General features: G+C 39.3%; 1 protein-coding gene across 2 annotated transcripts in view; it reads left to right on the forward strand.

The window, feature by feature from the left end:
- TOX (thymocyte selection associated high mobility group box) overlaps positions 1-15,828 on the forward strand; it is a 230,517-nt gene that overhangs the window by 2,024 nt on the left and 212,665 nt on the right. The gene's annotated exons all lie outside the window — the stretch shown is intronic.

The following is a 15,828-nucleotide window of genomic DNA, read 5'->3' on the forward strand; positions in this document are numbered from 1 at the left end:
ATGTTGATGCGGAGGACTTGGATTTCTAGGGCTCCTTTTAACGAGACAGATCGCGCCCGCCACAATCCGGCAGAAACTCTCTGCCCCGCCGCGTACCCTGCAGTTCATGTGTCAAAGCGGTACTCGGCCGTGCCGGGAGCACGTCTGTCTGTCTGTCTGTCTGTGCGGCATCTCCGTATACATACACACACACCCCTCTGTATATGCACTGTAAAGGGTGACAAGTGGGGCCAGAACAGGAGCTCGACTTTGTCCCGGCTGTGCAAACTGCCTTCCCAATTTCTCTGTAACTTGACTGAACCGCTGCAGACGGGGTCAGTGCCTGAGGAGAGCTAAGTTTTAGGTCCCCGAGCCCTGGGGAAGGAGGAACTGCAGAGGAGGCTCGCGCTAGCCCAAATCCTGCGTTTGGTTACGAGAGTTTGGTGCCGCGAACCCGGAGCACTTCGCGATACTTTTGCTACCGAGCCAGGGGGCTGGGGCTCCTGCATTGCTGCTGCTTCCGTGGCCGGGGCCAGCTGGTGCTTTATGCGTGAGCTGCACTTTCTCTGCTGTTACGGAACGGGCTTTGCACATGAATAAAACGCTGGCCGTAGGAAATTAACCAGAAAGTGCGAGCTACCCAGAGCACTTCTTGAGCACACCCCCGCCGGGGGAGAAAGCTGCGAGCGAGCGCTTCCCCAAAGATGGGTTTTAAACCTGTGCGCTGAGCCGTTTGTTTTAAGAAACCCGCCGTGGAAGCCTGTGGCGGGCTGCAGCAGATGGTTTTGTGTTTGGGTTTTGGGTTTGTTGTGGGTTGTTTTGTTTTGTTTTGTTTTGTTTCCCCAGCGTAAACTCCGCCGTGCGCAGGGCTGGCCGCCGGTGCGGAGGGGCATCCCGCATCCTGCGTGGGGCATCCATCCCATCCCGCCGCGGACAGCCTGGTTCCGCGCTTGGCTATTGTCATGAGGGTCTCACGTGTCAGAGAGATGTTCAGAGCCGTCTCTTTCATTCCGGGCAGCTGGCTCGATTCAGAGATAAACAGCAAAATTGCGTGTTTCTCTGCTCAAGCGCGGAGGCTGCAGCGGCGGGGTGAAGCCCTCTCAGTTTTCAGGAAAGATTTCCCACATGGTCTCATCTACCAATCACAACAGAAAGGACCAAATTCATCCTGGCTGCATTTCACATATACTCAATGGAGTTATAGAACTCAGGGGTAAATCTGGCCCTTTGTGGTGGATGCCTAAGGATATTTCGAGAGGGATCCCAGAGGTATGACTGTTAGTGGTGTTTCGAGTAGCCGCGTTTTGCAGCATCTGGCAAACCTGCCCTGTAGATCGGAAGTTTGTGCCAGGAGTGAACTTTGTTCAGCAGGAAGAGTCCAGATGGGTAGGAGCCTGTATGTGTGCGTTAATTTTTTGCAAGTGCCCTGACTAATCCTGAGGCTACTGCTACCTTTCCTCTGTGGCTTGCCGTTATTTTCTCTATTGTCTGTTTTTGTAAACTGTAACCATAAAGTGTTGCCAAGTGAGAGGCTTGCGCTAATATGAATGACTTAAGCACCAAAGTGTCTGAAGACCCATTTGGCAATGAAACTGGACAAACGTTATTAAACCTATCAGTGATTTAAAGCTTCAAAAAGAAGGTAATGACTTGAATACACATTTCACTCATCATTCTTGAGATAGTGGACCAGATTTAATTTAAAAGTTAAATGCTTTGGAAAATCAGGAATTACTTTAATATATTAAATCATTTTCCAATTAAGTTCCTTAAATCATTTTTGGTGGGTTGCACTGCAAATCGAATAAATTAATTTAGAAAGTCATTTTGAGGATTTCTTTACTAGCTGGTTAAAGCTTCTTTTAAGTCATGCCATGTATGAGGGAGCAAACTGTTCTTTTTAAATGCAAATGAGACACTCATTCTGTAGACAAGTTGCAACTCTTCTATTTCACTTTGCCTGAACTGATACTGTGCTTAAAAGTGCACAGTCAGAAGACATATGTTTTATGCTTGGAAAAGACTTCCCAGGAATGTTTCGATATAAGATACCGAACATAGGACAAATGTCTTTTTCAGATGTCTTTGCCACTGACCATTGATTACGTTAAATGGACAGAGCAGGTTTGCCAGGCCCCTTGGAGGCATGCATTTACTGAACATTTCCTTTTTCACCCCCTTCACTCTCTCCCTTCGCCCAGCATGATTAACATTGCTGTGAAAACTTATCTGACTTGTTCTAAACATGTCATCATGTTACAGTATTGCTCTGTCACTCATTTTCCTGCTGTGTGTATTTAGGGAGTTGGAAGGGCGTGAGGCCTGCAGAATTTTGTGTTCAGGAAGTTTGGTTGAGTGTTTGCTCTTGACCTCTCCCAGGAAAGGAGACGATGGCTGGAGTGTGATGGGTCTGTGTTCTGGGTTGGAATGGTGGTCTTGATTAGGTCTTTACCTGCAAAACTCATTCAGAACTGGATCTTGTTTCTTGCAAAGTGAGTTAAAGCTTGCTTTGGGCACTTACTAGTGGATTTGGCCCTTGTTTTCATACCTGGTTTGGGTTTTGTTTTGTTTTGTTTTGTTTTGTTTTTAACAAATATGGAAGATATTGATTATTTACATTTAAGTCTGCTTGAGCTCCTGGTATTTTAGAATGTATTCCACAAAAACGCTTTAAAGTTTCCAAATTTTTCTGTTAGCATTAGGTTTTTTTCCTGTCAGATGATTCTTCGTAGCGTATGAGTGAGTTCCCAGGCACCTACATGGGAGGTATTGACAGTGCATTTTTCTGTAGCCAAAGCAAAATGCAATAACGTAGATTCAGTTGCCTCTTACCTTAAAATTTTCATTTGGCAGGCGTTGTTTCAGAAGACTGCTTAGATCTTTATTTTATAAACCTAAAATAGCATTCTAAGCATCTTAGCCTAATATTTCTGTATCTGCTGTGAAAGCTCATTATACTCTGCCTATATTGTTATGCAGGCTTTTCCTTGTTTCTCTCACATTACCCATGGAGAAAGAAAAGTGAAAGAACAATGCAAACAATGTTGGTTATGACAACTGTGTGAGGTATCTCTTATACAAACAGGCAGAATAGACGGTATGCTGCGGTATATAGGTCAGCCTTTGAAATAATGTAGAGGAACTCTTATGTTGGACAGACAGATTTAGAGTTGCGGTTGTACTGTTTGTCTCTTGAAACTTCAGGCACAATTGCATTTCAGACATTTACAGGCTACTAAGAGTAGTTGGTTCAGCTGAAGTTTAAGAAACATCACGTTCCTTAATTGAGTCAAATGCTACGAAAGAAATAAGTTTGAGTGTCTTAATTTGATAGAAGAATATGGTGAGGGATTTCAAGCTACTTGAAGAAGTCAGATGATAAGTTTAAATGTGTATGTAGAGAGCAATAAATAACATCCTTGAGAGTTTCCATATTGAAGTGTCACCTCCAAAGACCGCTTCAATCGGTACTGTAAGAAAGATTGGTATATTTTCATATTTGCAACTTTACAGTGTTTTCAGATATCTGCTCACATAAAGTGCAGTTATATAATTATAGTTTGACACCGCTAATGACAGGGATGCTGACCCCTGCCAACAGTAGGGAGAAAATAATGGTCTTTACTGCTCCCAATGGTTAGCCTTGCAGAATTATGCACTGGATTCTTCTGTGATTTGCTACCTGGTTCAAAAATACTGGAGCCTACAACTCATCTTTCTTGTATTCACTGGTAGTTGTCAGTGCAGTGGAAAAATACAGCCAGACAGCAGAGGTAGAATGATAGACTGTAGTTGTTTTTAAAAAGAGGAATACAGAGGAAAAAAGAGAGAGAGAGAAGCAAAGCCCTTCAAAATGAAAACAGCGGCGTGACATTGGGTAGAAGTGGATAAGGAGATATAATACAGTGCTTTGTAAGCAGGTAACAATCCTGCTCGTAATCAGAATTCCATGGAGTAAAAGTGCATATATTTATATACAGTGTTTAAAATAATTTATTGTGTAAGCTTAACCCCACCACAGAGACTAAGTAAAATGTTCCATGGCTGTTTACAAAGTGTACATTATTTCCAGTGGCTTGCTTCTATCCACTCTCTATCTGAAACTCAGAATTGTGGAAAGCCAGTGCTGGGAAGGACAGCTCTAAAGCTGAAATGCTGTGTTAGTGTTTTGGCAGGATTTTAGATTATGCTCATCTGATAGATCACCATTTGTTTATTCTAGGTCTATTTTTCTTTCCTTAAGACAACTTCCTTGTCCCCTACTGCATTAGAATCATACTTGAAAGTTGTTTGTGCCTTTTAAAGGAAAGATGAAGCAGTTACATTAGTGTTGACTGTTGATTTTTAAGTGTTAAGTGTTTTAATTTTAGAAAATACCACATAGGAATAAGGTAAATGGACTTTTTTCCCTGGGTTTCTTGACTATAGAATATAGTCTCAGAGTTACAGGAAAGCATCAAGTGTGCCTCCGTAAATTCCAGCGTTTCAGAAAAGAAGTGGTCCCAATTTTAGTGGAACACAGAAAATGAGTTATGTATGTGCTTTTGAGAAATCTTTCTCAAAGATGTTCTATAAACCAAAGCATTCACAGTCATTCTTTTTTTTTTCCTTTCTGCCAAACACCAGTCAGTACCTTGAGAGAAATTATGTTTTATTCTCTTACCAGAGTGATGTGTTTCATCTCTAGGGCATTAACCCTCAACCAGCCTATCATGAGGTCTTCTGAAAAAAGTGGAAACTGTAAACTATTCAGAATACTGAATTAGCTAAACACTACAGTGCATGCAGTACCTTTGGTGTTTACATTAAGCCAAAGAGCAGCTGGAGCTGCATTTAAGGACTTAAGGAGCTGATACTGTGGAGGAGTGCGCAGTCCCAACTCCCCTTGAATTTAGTGCATGTTGGGGACGATCACACTTTACCAGGAAGAACTGAGCACCCTCCTGCCCGCAGATTCCCATCTTAGCAGGACCTTCTCCTCTTGCTAACACTGTACAGAAGCACCGGAAAATGAACTATGTTTAAAATATGACTTTATATTAAGCAGAGGAATGTCCTCATCACGATAGGGTTTAGATCAAAATTCCTGGATGTTTAAATCCTGTATTGATGGCAGATACAACAAAGCTTAGACAGTGGAAGTAAAAAGCTTCCTTTGACTGCTCTCTCAGCACGGCTCAGGAGTGACCTGAAAGCACCACTTCTTGTGGTGAGAGAGTAGTCCCTGGATCAATGGAGACCTTGGCTTCTGGAACTGACAGCGGTGGCAATTAGTGGCAGCTTTGTTTGTCTTTTTGAAGTGGACACATGCTCTGTGGATGTCTAGCATGGGCTGCATACACTAAAATACTTACTTTAAACATAGCCTAACCAATTTAAATATTTTGTGGTTGCAGTTAGACTAGGTGTAGTTGGACTAGTAGGTCCCTTCCAGCTGAAGTAGTCCTATTCTATTGTACTGTTTTAGTTACCCAGCTAGGTACCAGTTTTCTGCCCAAGAAGTGATTTCTCATTAAAAACGCTGAGTTATAAACTGCTCCAAAACATGGTTTATAGCGGAAGCGCCAAATGACTGTTAATTATAGCAGTGCTTCCAAAATACTTTCAGACATGGAATTCACATCAACCTGAATGAGATTTTCTTGATCATAACATTTTTCCCTACAGCATTCAGTTGGAAAATGGCAACACTGCATTATTCTATGGTTAGGCACAGATTATGTAGCATTAGCAGCAGCAACAAGCATCGCCCTTCCACAGCAGCAAGTGCACAGAAGAAGATCTCATCTCCCCTTCCCCTGGAATATCTGCATTTTATGCTCATTGGTGGTGATCAGTTTTAGGTTAGTAAGGCAGGGCATCAAATAAAAAGTTTAGCTGTTGACTTAGAGGGTCAAAATTAAAATAATTTTTCAGCAGAGATCTTGGTGCCACTGGCGTTTGTAATGTCCGTGGTTTTCTTTTGCTTCTTATGTTTGCAGTAAGTAGTTTATTTTTAGCATTTGAATTTCATATGGCTCTACTAATATTTATATTTTATCTTTCAATTGCACATATGCTAACACTGTTTCTGAACTGTTCATTTAGTATTTCTCACTGGGCTGCTATTTGATTTGCTGTAGGCCCTCATAGTATGGTTTCCTCCCAAGAAACACACTGCTTTCTAAGTTACAAAACATACTTGAGTTACATGAGCATCTGAAAAATCCAGGTTAGTGGAAATGTCAGAATGTTTTAGCACTCACATTCTTGAATGTTAAACTGCTCTCTACCAATCAGAAGTGGCACGAGTGGCTTTTTTCAAAGGTACTGCTGGCTAAGCATGGAAATTGAGCTGCTGTGGTAGTACTTCTGTCTCCTGCTATTGTTGTTGATGATTATATGGTCTTAAAGGTTAAATGGAAGTTACTGTATGGTTTTTTTGTTATATTAAGGAAATTTGCAGTGAAGTCCAGTTACTTATTTGATATGCAAGAAGAAATCAGAACTCTGAAATCAGACAGTGATAACCTGTACTTAGGGAAATGGGTCAGTAAGGGACGTAGGAAGTCTACAATGTGAAGCAAAAGATTTATCCAGACAGTTCCTGCCAGAAGAGTGAGAAGATTATGTATATGTATAAATTCCTATTGTATCAATGCTACTCTATATGTATACACACATATGTTTCTGCTTCATTATATATTGCTCACTTTGAAGAAAGTGAACTTACTCTGAGACTCCGTCATTTCTACCCTGTATTATACGTAGATGGCTTCGAAGTCGTATTCTGGTTGCAGTTGCCAAAAGTGCGTAGTTTTGAGTTCATGAATAAGGGAAAACATTTGTTTCATATACAATCATGTTTGCATCAGACTGAAATAATAATAAATAGTAAGAGGAAAAATAGTGGTAAAAAGGGACTTTCAAAAAAGTATAATTTATCATTTGGCAGACACAGTTGTGAACATTAGTCATAGAAACCTGCAGATAGTAGAGGCTTAATATCAAAGCTAATGATTTATTTTATGTTAATGACTTTCTGCTAGGGCATAAAAGACTGCTCATAATGGACTCTCAGTGCTGTGTTCAGTTGCGAAAGCTAATGGGATAATCTTACCCAAAATTAAGCTTTCTGAAGTAAATCATGGTGTTATTTTTTCAAGTTAACTCTTGAAAATGTATTGGCAAACTGACTTTTGCAAGAACTGCTTGTAATCTTGATAGGAAAATATAAGGCAAGGTATTTTTTTTCATGAGAGTTTTCTTAATTGTGCTGGAAATGTCTGTTTGGGTTCTTTTTACAGTTCTGAAGAATAATATTAATGATGTGGAGGTCATTCACGTCAGTGGTTTTAGCATAGTGCAATAAGTTCTTGTGAGGCACAGTTGCTTTTGCAGGTTGAACAAAGGAAAAGAAGAATTATTTTTCTAGGGGCCTGGCCAGTAATTTGCTAAATGGTAGTAAAACCCTTAGTTTGCATTGAGAAGTTTTTAAAATCATGTTTACAATTAGTTATAACCAACATTATATTTCAATAAGAGATAATTTGCCTACTAAAGTTCACATAATGTGCTAATCATGTCTAGTGGTTAATAAAGGCCTCCTATCTCACTCCCCTGATGGCTATAAAAGGCTATTATGTTCATGGCAGCAGTTCAGGTACAGCTGCTGTGTGTTAATAATGCATCATTGTCCCACTAATAAACACAGCAAAGGTCAGCAACCCTGAGCACCTAAAACACCTATTCTCTTTCCAAAATATTTATTAACACCTTAATGGCATATCTATTCATTTTGGTTAGGATTATATCAGTTAATGACCTTCATGGAATCCCGTGTGTTCAGGTTTTGCAACCTACATGCTGTTGTGGGCTGTTGCACTCATCTTTCCTCCTAAACATTTATCTTTTATTGCAACTGTGTGCTTTTTCTTTAACTTAAGATTAGCATTCCATGGTCACTTTACGATTAACATACTTTGTTACTTAGTTTGGCAACTGCAGTTTTTTTCCTCAGCTAATTTAAGATTAGAGGCTGAATTTTCATTAGTTAAGACACTTTGTAGAAATGGTAACTATCTGCTAAAAAACTACGTGATTGTGTAACACGCATTCACACATGCACACACGCACACACAGAGAGATGCATGTGTACGTGTGTGTATATATGAGCAGTAATACCTCTAGGTTCCATATGTAATTTTATACTAGTGACTTATGTTTTCCTTTTTAGCATAGATAGCTGTATTCATAAAGGTTTTTTAAAATGCATTTTCTACAGACAAAGAACATACTCACATGGGATTTCCATTTTGCCAAGGAAACATGCAAATCAATAGGCCAGCACTTATCTGCATTAAAATTAGGTATACTGTAATTTATGGGTGCAGTGATATTGTATTTGTCTTGCATAGCCTCAGATATTCTTTAAGGTAGCCTGGCTATGTGTCCTTAGAGAAAAGCAAAAGTGTTAATTGAACAAAATCTCATTTTCTCATCTTGTAGTATTGCCTTTTGTTTTCTGTTACTCATTTTGAAAACCTGATGGGTTTTTTTTGTGCTGTGTGATTTACAAACAAATGTTCAGAGGGCAGAAAAATACCACTACACTTCCATCAAGAGAAATGAAAAAGCTTAACTAGCTGACGGGTTTCTATTTGGTGTAGCACATAGCTTCAATGACACATTTGTCATGCTTTAAATATATAATACATACAATAAAATATGTACAGGCACAGTTGTGATATATGTAGTGTCTGGCTCCATTGCTATTGTTTGTAGTCTCTACGGTTGTCATACATTGTTCTTTGCACATCATACCCTTACAGCAGAATTTGACACAATTTCTATCTTTCAGTCCTGCACCATTTTCATTGCACAATATACATGAGTTTGACAGGGTGTGTTGAGGACAACTCTGGCAAGCAATTGATATTTTGAAGTGGCAAGCGTTTCAGCAGCTGCCTGCTTGTGAAAAAGGAATGATAAGATATACTGTATTGTTAGTTTCAGGCAAAGCATTAAGGTTTAAGCTCTGTAAAAATGTACACATTATTCGTCAGTGGTGAAGCAAGCCTTTTATGTTTTTTAGAGCTTAGCTCTCTGGCTGATGTGAACTAGAATGACATTGGTTTAATGGTCAGTAAATGAATAGGAGTACTTTGAATTTGAACTGCTGCCAATTTTGCACCGACAAAGAGACTGACAAAAGAAAGATTTTATGTGAAAGAAAAGCACAAGCAATGTTTGGGGAGGTGGGGAGAGGGGTAGAGGAACCCAACAGAAATATTCTCCAATGCAGCCTTGTAATGATACTAAAATTGTTAAAACACATCCATTTTGCATGGCTCATCGACTACAAACCTAAGCTGTTTCATCTAATGTTCTTTAAAACCTGTTGTATACACATAGTCTTTTAGAATATATTCATATGGAATTTACAGTGTGTTTTTCTAAATACCACACTGTGCCCTGAAGGCCTGTTGGCAGAACATCAGAGTTGTCCACTGCTGGAGTTCCCAAGTCTCTCTCTATCTGGTAGTGGGAAATTGTAGTTTAATCAGTTATGGCACTTTCAGTGTGTAACATTCATTAGTAAGGCAATTTGTCATGACTGTTAATAGTCAGGATGCATCTGCTCTCTCTTCAGTTACGGAGCATGATAAGCAAGAGGGCAAATATTTCAATATCTAATAATATTAACATGTCTGAAAACTGTAGTTCAAGGTTAGTGCTCAAAACACAAACAGCAGTTTAATAATGACCTATTTGTTTTTACTGGTTTTACCTTTACAAATTTGATTTTTAAAGTACCCTAATGGTCTTATGAGTTTTACATTTTCTAAGTGGGTATTAGAAAATAAATGTTCGCATCTTCAGTGTTTATCAAAGACTTTTCCTCTATTATAATAAATTCAAAGTTAGGATATTTTCAGAGGGTTGCAAATACTTTTAATTGACCCACATCATTTTCCAGTGTGTCTGTAATAAATTGTTCACAGTATCATTTTTGGCAGTAGCAGGCCCCTTACAGTGTTAGTTTTCTGGCTGGGCAGCTTATAATGTTATGAAAGATACTCAGTGCCTACCAAATAGACAACATGCAATTAGAAAAATTTTCTCTTCTAGATAAAAACTGGCTTGTAATCATTGCTCATTGTTCTAAATATGAAAGGTTAAATTGTTTCCTGCAGCCAAGAAAGGTTAGAGGGGTTTTTCACATGTATCTGATAACCCTCATGTATTACATAATATGATAGCTTCACACACAATAGCTTTGTGACACATTTTAATTTTTATTGAAAAGCCCCCCAAATTTTAACATAATGATTTCTTTAGAAACCAAGCCCAATCTTGGTAAAATCCGTTCTTGCTCGTAACAAAAGCTGTTACTGTTTAAGTTCCTGTTCAGCAGTTAGTTGGTACGCTTCACTGGATGTTGTCAAAAAGGCTTTTCTCATGATTGACAACCCCGTAGGAATGTGAATGGAGATTTTAATTGCATATCATGTGTCCATATCAGAGTGAGTGGATTCACTGACTCTGCTTAGCTCCATATCTCTACAAGTCAGCCATGCCAAAACACTTCTTTTTTTTAAATCAGCAATTGATATATTTTCCAAAGAGAGAGAAAAAGGGCATGTGAGTGAAGAATGGACTGTAAAGCAAAAGATTCCTGTGAGTTTTGGAAGAAAAATGTTTGCAATAAGTTTTCAGAATGTTTTAACACAATTAAGAGGTATTTTGATGATGTAAATTAATTTAAAGTCTGTGTTGGCCAAAGTCTGCTAGAATATATTTTTCTTCTGGCATTTGCTAGCAGAAGTGTGTTTGTCTTTTTACTTTTTTTCCCCAAGAGTACTTTGAACAAAATCAGTTGAAAAAAAAGCAAGTGGAAAAATTTACTGAGCCAGGCTGTCCTTGCGTCTTGCACCTTCATAGAGAACATGGGGAAATGGTGGCGGTTTCTTCATATGTGTGGGAGATAATGGGCTTTCCCATTTGCACTGGATTTGATCCACATTCTTTGGCCAACACTGTTACTTTAGGGGGAGATTTACCTAGGTAAGGACTGGCAGGAACCTCAGTTTTGAGTCTGATAGTAAAAGTGAATTTTGATATCAACTCTAATGCAACTTAAAGAGTAATTTTTTTCTCAAGAACAGTAAATGATACATCACTGCAAATGACTCTGATAAATAGACCTCAACATTTTCCATAGCCAAGAACACTGCAGGTGAAAATGACAAAGCCAAAGATTCGTTATTATGAGTAGTAATTAGATTTTGTTGTCTCAAATTAGATCCCAGGTTTCATTTTACATCAGAAACCCCAACATTGACTGTCTTTTTTTTCAAAGCTCATAAAGCATCGGCAACTGAAAGCACAGCTACAGTACAGTTGTGGGGAGCTTTTAGCTGAGTTAGGGTTTTGTGCCTGTACAGGGACATTGAAATCGAAAGGGGGATGACAGTTGCATATTTCTGGGAGGACCCCTGGGAAGGAATTGTTACTTAGTCAAAAAGTTTCTTTCCTGGTTTGTCAGTGCTCTCGGATGAAAAGCAAATTGACTGTGTTTTGCCCTTTGTCTAGGGCCAACTCGCACTTTCAGGTTATATTCGTGTAATGTGTGGGAATGGAGGATGCCAACCACTTGTTGAATCTTAAGGCTACAACAGCAAGGCACATCACCTGTGACAATGTGTGTTTAACATTGGCACCTGGACAGAGCGTATTAACTCTTGTGTTGGACTAACATGTATCGCCAGTTGGATCTTGAACATCAGTAAACTCTTAGGAGTGCTTAAACACTATGAACACCTTGAGAAGAAAACCAACAAGGCTTTATTTCTGATGAAGCAAACCCCTTCTGACTTAATATATGTCATCAGTGGATGGTTGGATCTGTGAGGAACTGACATTTCCAGGGATTTTCAGGATTTGTGAGTAGAAAATAGAGGGAAATGGGAAATGGAAAAGAAAGTAATCTGAACATACAATTCCCTCTGTACAGTCCACGTTCAAGTCCTATGAGCAAGTGCATCATGGACCCATAGCTTTCTGGACACCCAAATGTTCTTGTGTTTAGATTTGTCTGGGCTCACACCTGTGCAAGTTTCAGAACTTTAGCACTTTTGCTTCTGATAAAGCTTTTGTTCTGGAGACAATTTCTAAAGTTATTCCTGGTTTTGGGAGCTTTCCATTATAACTAACAGGTCTACAAGGCTCCCAAAGCCAGGAAAAATTACAGACTTTGGAAATCAAAACCTATATGAAATTAAGAATTTTAAATTTTTTTTTTTTTTCATTTTTGAGGAAATGAAATGTTTAGATTGTGCAGCATGATAAGGCTTGTAATTAAGTTTTTGATAAAAATGAAAGCGAACTCTGAAGCTGTAATTTTGGATTAACACCAGGGCCATTTTTGTAAATCACCATAGTAGCTCTTAATGATGTTGAGAAGATTAGAACATTGCTGTCATGAGGACTTAATTTGTTCAGAACGTTGTTAGGTTATGAAGTCAAACACTTTAAGGCTGGGAATGCCAGATTTAAGGATGTCTTAATTTTGCTCTTTAGTATGTTATCATTGGCAGGAATTGATGAAGTGAAACAGCGGATGCGGAGTAAGTGATCGTGCCATTGCAACTTTGTCATTAATGCAGTTACAAATGGCATCCGAGTTAGGCTTTCAGGCAGCCTTAAATCTGGCGTTTTCCACATTTTGGCCTTTTGACTTTGTAAGCCAAATAATATTCTTTCAAAAATATACTTTTTTGTGTGGTACTAATTCATTGGATCATATCCATGGCATTCATTGCTGTTGTCTGTCAGGAGTGTTTGAGTCCCTTCAACATCGCTGCGCAGGTTTTTCTGCTGCAGAGTTAACCTGCTAGCAGCAGGGAGAGTTTTGTCATGGGGCGTGAGGGGAGGACCAAATCTTGCTGTGGCTAGGAAAATCTTGTCTCTCTCTTACCAGTCCTTTCCTTCTGTGGATACTTTGACACAGGCTGTCATGAGGCATGCTTACATTCTAAAGATTTAGGATCCAATGAATACTTGTGTTATTATTTTGTCACGATGCCCACATTTTGGGCTGAGGAGCTCAAGCATAAATTAAGGCTTTAGTAATTTCAACAGTTTACTTCTGAACAAAAGGCACTTTTCTATCTCAGTATCTCTTCTTCTGCTGAATTTGAAAGATGTGCTGCAAATAATGGAACTGGTTGAGTTTCCTTAAGGTTAAAAATACCACTTGAACTCCAAATACAGGTATTGTGGACCAAAATTACAGTAATATGCACTATACTTAAACCTGCAATTGTGAAAAAGAGAAACCCTATTGTATGTATCTTTATTATCATATTTAGATACTATGCTTATAGAAATAATTAAAGTAGCATCTATTAAATGTATGTTTATATTAAAAGCTCTGAATTTGTTTAAATTATTTTAGTTCTAGTAAAACCAGAGGATTTAGTATACCAATCCTTAGGGTTTGTCCTATAATATTTTTCTTTGGAGCTACAAGGGAGTCCATGTATATAATAATGAAAGCTCAGAGAAAAAATATTTTTGAAATGGAAAAATATATTATTCAGCTGAATCCATTGCCCTTTTAAGAGTGCTCTGATTGCAAAGGACTTTCTCAAACAGAACATTACAGTGGAAATACTACAGCAGCATTCTCTAACTCGGCTTCTGTTTTATTCACTCTTTTCAGAAATTCAGAATGTAAATGTTAATATTTACTGCAGAATAAAATAGGTAAAGTTCTGAATTTAGAAGGTTTTGCTTGGAGGAGAAGACTGCAGACTTTCTAGGAACAAGTTAATTACAGCAGAGACAGCCCTTAACCTGCTGCTTCCTACATGCTTGCCTGGGTTTCTAGCAATGTTGGAAGCTCTATGCTTACATTAGAGCTGTAAGCATATTCTGAACCAATGGGGCACAGTGATGTACCAGACCTGGAAGTTAATTTTCTGCCATTCACTCAGCAGAATCTTTCCTTATTCTTACTACTGAGCTTGCAATAGACCCATACAAAGCTGAAAAATAACAGTATTGGAATGTGTATTTCCCTATTTATTGAGTTAAAAATAGAAGAGTATCTTAATCATCAAGTCTTGTTTTCCTGGGTAAGGATGAAACATGGGGTGAGGGAACATGGGCTTTCAAGCCACTCTGGTAGCTGAGTGTCGTTCAGCCAGCATAGGAGAAGAGAGCAGGGAAAGGGGGCAACGAGTGTTTAAGGAACTCATCTGAGGAAAAGAGCTGGGGCTGTGGTCTCTCAGTGCTGGTTTGAGTGTGTGTTTGCATTTTACCATAACTGAACATTAGTCTCCTTTCTGCCAAGAGACTCCTTTCTCCCTTTATGTTTCAAGTATTCTCCCCATACAGATGTTGAGCTTTGAAAAGATAGGTGAATTGCAACCTTACTCAGAGTACCTGTTGCCCGGTGACTAGGAATTTGTGCTAGAACAGAAGAAAACATGAAGATATCCTGAAGAAAATAGATTTTCTGACTGGTCTTGGCCAAAGCTGGACACCATTTCCACCAGCATGGACACGTAAGCTGCCTCCAAGGAAATGCTGACCGGCTCACTAGGTCAGAAGGGACACCACTGGAGGGTCCTGAAGTCCCTTTACTGTCAGTGGAGAAGGGGATGGGTGGGCATGGAGTGTGCCCCAAGCAGACTGAACTTTCACCCTCAGTTCTTTGGGGTGATTCAGAAATCTCTGGTTCAAAGACCTAGTGTGACAACATGACTCTTTTAAGGAAAACAGCCAAAATCAGATTTATGTGGCAGCAGAGCTATTAGGATTAGGAGTGATCAGCTGAAGTAGTACTGAATGATGTTAGAAGTTCCATGAATGTGCATTTACAGAACTCTTTATGGTGCATTATGTACACTTTCTGTGGACTTACGTGACTCCAGGCAATGTTTGCTGGCTCACGGAACAAACCACCTGAGCTGCAGGAGCTCTCTGAGAAGTGTTTTCTGTCTTTGGTCCATGAAATGTCATGTTAGCTATTCCACTGCTGCCTTCATCTGCTGCTTTCCTCACTCATGTTCCGTAGAAATCCTGACATCCTGCAACAGAGGTTGCCTCTTCAGCAGCTGATTCACCAGCTCCTGCCAGGGCGTGTCTCTTGAGAAGGCAGAATCCAAAAATGTCAGGAAATCCTTTGTGACTATCGCATTGATGAGGTCACGTAAGAGAAATGGGGAAAAGAAGTCTCTCCAAAAATAGATCCTGGTGAGAGAAAGAGCAGTCTCCAGTAATGGAGGGAGAGGTCCTTCTACACAAACTTAATTGTGGAGGAGATCTAGGGAAACACTATGAGATGCTATGCCATCTCACGTCCCACTCCCTGCCTTCCCTCCCTCACCTTGTCTCTGATAAAATCACTCTTCTCCACATCCCAGTTTGCTATCTCTTCATTGGATGAGAACCTTGTTCTTCCTCAACAGCAGGTCTTATTTCAGTCTTTATGTGGTAGTTCAGTAACTTATGCCTGTAACTCTTTAAAAAAAAAAAAAAAAAGACAAGTTTGGAGTACAAGGAATGGACTGCTCAGTTATGTGAGGATTTTTTCCTTTACGGCCACTCCACAGTACTCTGTAAAGAGAATTTTACTATTTGGGGTTTTTTTTTCCTCTTCTCCTCCACCTTTACAGAACAGTAGAGTTGACTGAGTAGCTGAGAAGCTGGCAAATTAATTCTGCTGCACAGAAATAGTTAAAACACTTAACTTTAAGATTATTAACCACACCAGTGCTGGAGTAATGAAAGGACTTGCTTATACCCACAACAGCGGGGAAAAGAAAGTCAGAATTAGAGCTGGAATTCCATACTTAGTTT

Source organism: Phalacrocorax carbo, chromosome 2 (genome assembly GCF_963921805.1).
Source record: "Phalacrocorax carbo chromosome 2, bPhaCar2.1, whole genome shotgun sequence".
In the NCBI taxonomy this organism is placed as follows: domain Eukaryota; kingdom Metazoa; phylum Chordata; class Aves; order Suliformes; family Phalacrocoracidae; genus Phalacrocorax; species Phalacrocorax carbo.